Below are 5,632 nucleotides of genomic sequence, written 5' to 3' on the forward strand. Positions count from 1 at the left end.
GAGGGTGATGGGGGTCAACGCCTGAGGGCTCCCAGTATGTGAGAGGGGGCAGGCTGGGCTGAGGGACACTCCCCCCCACCCACCCAGTGCACGAATTTCGTGCACCGGGCCCCTAGTATCTATATATATAAAAAGGGAGTGTCCGCCATGACCAGGACGACCAAAGGACCGACCGGTTGCCTCCCCCACAGCCTATAGGGGACTGGTGAGCTGCGGCGGGCGGCAGCGAGTGGCTCACGCTGGGCCAGCCCTTACCCTCCCCCTGCCGGTGGCGCAGCTGAGGCTGTGCCAGGCAAAGGCAGGAGCGATGTGTCCCGCAGCCTGCCAGGTTCTCAGATCCCCATGCCAGCATTGAGGCCTCGGATGCCAGCGCTTTGTTATCTGCCACAACTCTGCAGCCCTGGCACTGCCCAGGCAGAAGTTTTGTGTGCCTCACCTATCTGGCCCAGGCCAGTTTCTCCGTTTACTCTTGCAACCTGCTGCCCACCCACGCTCAGACACCTGACCCAGCGACTCACAGCTGGCGGGCCCAGATGATCCTTCCCACCCTCAAGGGTCCGACGGCCTCAGCAGCGCCTGAGCCCACCTGAGGCTGAGACCTGCCCCTGGGAGGGTGAGTCTGGGCTAGGGATCCACAGCTCCTCCTCCGCAATGTCCCACCCAGCAGTGGGGGAGGGGGCTGCCTCCCTCCTTTCCAGCTCCATCCCAGCCCAGAGGCTGGGGCACGTCTCCGCCCGCCCTCCACACCCTTCAAAACCCTGCGAAGAAGTGCCCGCCTGCCCAGCCCGGCCCGGTGGCTCAGGCTCCCCACCCTCATGAGCCCGCACCTGGCCTTGTCAGTGGCTGGCACTCCCCTCAGACATCAGCTCGCCGGCTTGGGAGGAGAGGAGAGAAGGAGGGAAGCTGCAGGTGAGACTCTGTTGGGTTCAACCGGTCTGCCTGAAAGCTCTCCCCGTGTGCCTCTCTGCCCTGCCTCTGCCAACGGGACCGGCCCCTGATGCGCGTTTGTCTGGGTTGCCACCAACTTGGGAAGGTCAACGCCCAGCTGACTGCCATGGCCTCAAGCAGTAGATGCCCCGCGGTCGCCATGACAAAGAGGTCATGGAGGGTCAAGACACCGCCTCTGGTTGAAGCAGGTGCTGTGGGAGCAAAGGGACCAAAAGAAAATGGTTAAGTCCAATAGCCATCTAACTCCACACTTGATGTGCGAATTAGTCATTGTTAGAACCAAATTTAGTACTGGTGTGCCCCATTTTAAGCAGACCCCCCAAATAGACTTACCACATTGATAAGTTCACTTTACTACAGAAAGAATGCACAAAGATTCTTGAAATAAGCAAAATATTTTGCACCTCATAGTACGAAACGTTTAAACATCGTTAAAAATAATCCAGCCCTCACAGGGGCTCTGAAGCTTTCTTAGCTTTACCATAAAAGTAAAAAAAATAAAATAACATTTCAACAACACTCCTTTCTGGACAAAATTCTTCTTTTTAAATTTTATCCAAGTAGTAAATACATAGTTCATAATGTATCCTTTTTTTCCTAATAGGTGTGTATATCATTGGTATAAGATATACATGTGGTATATAATTGTTGTTTTGATTCTACTGTTGACACTATTATAGATGTCTCCCATTTCCCCCCCTTTACCCTCCTCCACCCAGCCCCCCCACCTCTGGCCATCACCACACTTTTGTCTATGTCCATCCCCCTGCCCTCTGACCTATATAATAAAAGGCTAATATACAAATCGACCAAAAGGTGGAACAACCAGTTGCTATGATGCACACTGATAACTAGGGGGCAGACACTCAATGCAGGAGCTGCCCCCCTGGTGGTCCGTGTGCTCCCACAGGGGGGGTGCCGCTGAGCCAGAAGCCCTGAGCTGGGCTCACTGCTGGCAAGTGCAGCAGTGGTGGCAGGTGCCTCTCCTGCATCCGTAGCAGAGCTAAGGATGTCTGACTGCTGGTTTAGGCTCACTCCCCCTAGGACATCCCCTGAGGGCTCCCAGACTGCAAGAGGGCACAAGCCAGACTGAGGGACCCCAGCCATATGCACATTGGGGGTGACCAGGCTGGCAGGTGAGGGCCATTAGGGGCAACCCAGCAGGTAGGCAGAGGAGGTTAAGGGTGATCAGGCAGGCAGGGGAGCTGTTAGGGGCATTAGGCAGGCAGGCAGGTGAGTGGTTAGGAGCCAGTGGTCCTGGATTGCGTGAGGGATGTCCAACTGCCAGTTTAGGCCCGATCTCCGGGATGGGCCCTAAACCAGCAGTCGGACATCCCCTGAGGGGTCCTGGATTGGAGAGGGCGCAGCCGAGCTGAGGAACTTCCCCCGCCCCCTTGCACGAATTTCGTGCACTGGGCCTCTAGTATCTGATAAGAGACTAATACACAAAATATATAAAGAACTCGTGCATCTCAATAGCAGAAAAACAAACAATCTGATTTAAAAATGAGCGGGACAGCTCATTATTGATGTATAAAAATGTCACCGATTTATGAATATTAATTTTGTATCCTGCTACTTCACTGAATTCATTTATTAGTTCCAGTAGTTTTTGGGTGGGTTCTTTAGGGTTTTCTATACATGGTAGCAAATAATGACAGTTATACTTCTTCCTTCCCAATTTGGATGTCTTTTATTTCTTCTTGCCTGATTGCTATGGCTAGAATTTTTAATACTATGTTGAATAAGAGTAGTGAGAGCAGACTTCCTGCATTGTTCCTGATCTTAAGAGAAACACTATGTCACATGATTTCACTAATATGTGGAATCTAATGAACAAAATAGAATAGAAACAGACTAATAGAAACAGGGAACAGATTGACAGCTGTGGGGGATGTGGTTGGGGGTTGGGTAAAGTAAGTGAAAGGATTAAGAAAAAAATTTCTAGGTATCAGTATGGTGATTATCAGAGGGAAAAGGGGTAGGGGCAGGTAGAAGAGGGTAAAGGAGGGATAAATGGGGATGGAAGGAGACTTGACTTTTGGTGATGAACACACAATACAATATACAGATGATGCATTATAGAACTGTATACCTGAAACTTACATAATTTTATTAACCAATGTCACACCAATAAATTCAATAAAAATATATGTTAAAAATGATCAGGAGATCTGAACAGATATTTCTCTAAGAAAGGCATACAAATGAACAACAAATATATGAAAATGTGCTTTACATCATTAATCATAAGGAAAATGCAAATCAAAACCATGATGAGATACCACCCCATTCCTGTTAGAAGAGGAAGAAGAAAAAGGTAAAGATACAAATTGTGACTAACAAACATGCATCTATCAACAAGTGAATCTAAGAATCAAGTGAATAAATAATCTGATGTACAGAATGAATTGGTGATTATAATGAATCAGGGACATAGAAAGGGAATGGACTGACTATTCTTGGGGGGGAAAGGGAAATGGGAGATTCGGGAAGAGACTGGACAAAAATCGTGCACCTATGGATGAGGACAGTGGGTGGGGAGTGAGGGCGGAGGATGGGGCGGGAACTGGGAGGAGGGGAGTTATGGGGGGAAAAAAAAAAGAGGAACAAATGTAATCTGAACAATAAAGATTTAATAATAAAAAAAAAAGAACCATAGTTCACAACACCAAACGGAGACATTGGAGTTAACAGATAATTAATGACTTTTGGGAAGGAGCTCATATTCAAGTGGAAGTTCAGTGATCTTAGCTATTATTTTCATATTAATGGAATACACTACTTAAACATATTTATGAATGCCATTTCCCTAAAACTGTGGTCAGACAGTTTAATCCTATCTAATAATAGACAAACATGGTAATTAACCGTACCTCCAACATGCTTCCCATTGGCTAATCAGGGTGATATGCAAATTAACTGCCACCCAAGATGACAGCCGGCAGCCAGGCACTGAAGCGAACAGGAGGCTTGCTTGCTCCAGTGAGGGAGGAAGCCAAGGTTCCCCGCCTGCCGCTGCTGGGCTCTGAGCTTGCACTCTAAGAAACATTGTTACAAATATAGAAGCTAAACAAAACCCAGAAACCTGCTTTCAGCCAGCCGGGCTTCAGCCAGCAGGACCGCAACATTGTTTCAATTATAGAACAAACGCAGATCCCTGCTTTCAGCAGCCGAGGTCTCAGAGCTGCAGCAGGGCCTCAGAGCTAAAACCGGCTCTCAGCTCCAGTGACAGCCACAGAAGGTAAGTAAATCCCAGAATAAAAAAAAAAAAGAAAAAAAGGAGAGGTTGGAAGCTTCAGTCACCTGCCAGCCTGAAAACGGCCCTCAGCCCCTCACCCAGACTGGCCAGGCACCCCAGTGGGGACCCCCTTCCTTAAGGAGGTGTGACCAGCTGCAAACAGCCATCATCCCCTCATCCAAACTGGCCAGGCACCCCAGTGGGGACCCCCACCCTGAAGCAACAAGATGGCAGCTAATTTGCATACTGAAGGCGGGCGGCAGTGGGCAAGGCTGTCTGCGGTTCGGGACCCAGATCTGTGACCCTGCCGGGCGGGGACAGTGCTTGAGGCTGTCCGCGGTCCGGGACCTGGATCTGTGACCCTGCAGGGCGGGGAGCAGCGCAGGAGGCTGTCTGCTGTCCCGGACCCGGATCCGTGACCTGGCGGGCGGGGACAGTGCCTGAGGCTATCCGCGGTCTGGGACCCAGATCCATGACCTGGCGGGGGCGGGGGCGGCAGCAGGCAAGGCTGTCCGCGGTCTCGGACCCGGATCTGTGACCCTGCTGGGCGGGGGGCAGTGCTTGAGGCTGTCCACGGTCTGGGACCCAGATCCGTGACTGGCGGGCAGGGGGCAGTGCTTGAGGCTGTCCGTGGTCCGGACCTGGATCCGTGTCTGGGACCCAGATCTGTGACCCTGCCGGGCAGGCGGCAGCGCTTGAGGCTGTCCGCAGTCTGGGACCCGTATCCATGACCTGCTGGGTGGGGGGCAGTGCTTGAGGCTGTCCGCGGGACCAAGACGTGGATCTGTGACTCTGCTGGGCGGGGGGCAGTGCTTGAGGCTGTCCTCGGTCCTAGGACCCGGATCCGTGACCCTTCCCGGTAGGCGGCAGCTTGCACAGGGGCGGATCGGCCGGGGTTGGGCAGGGCAGGAGGCCTGGCTTCTGCCCAGCCCCAGTCACTCTGGGCAGGTGAGTAGCGCAGAGAGCCTCTGGACAGGGGAGGCAGGCCGGCGGAGGGCGGCCTGTACTCCCCACATGGCGGTGGTGACAGCTGTGAGTGCTCCAAGCGGAATCTGCAGGCTGAGCTGAAGTAGTGCCTGCAGGCCATCAGCGCCCAGGAGTGGCTGCGCAAGATCCGCCTCCTGGCCCAGAAAGTGCATGATCACAGGGACAGCCACCATGGCGAGCCAGACTGACATCCTCCTGGCCGCACCATGGGAGTTTGCGGATCTGCAAAGCCAGAGGCCTCTGGTGTGCACATCGCCCCCTGGCGTGCGAACATCCCCCAGCACATTGTCACCCTCCCACGCCTGCTACAGTTGCAAACCAAGGCATGCACAAGTTCCCCCCACCTCTCCACCGCACTTCCATCAACCCAGCATGCCTAACACCCCCACAGGATGTGCACACATCCCCTCTGATGTGCTCACGTCCTTTGGAGAGTGTCTGGGTGTTCTGGGTGCT

The sequence above is a fragment of the Myotis brandtii genome, unplaced genomic scaffold (genome assembly GCF_000412655.1).
Source record: "Myotis brandtii unplaced genomic scaffold, ASM41265v1 scaffold36, whole genome shotgun sequence".
Classification (NCBI taxonomy): Eukaryota; Metazoa; Chordata; class Mammalia; order Chiroptera; family Vespertilionidae; genus Myotis; species Myotis brandtii.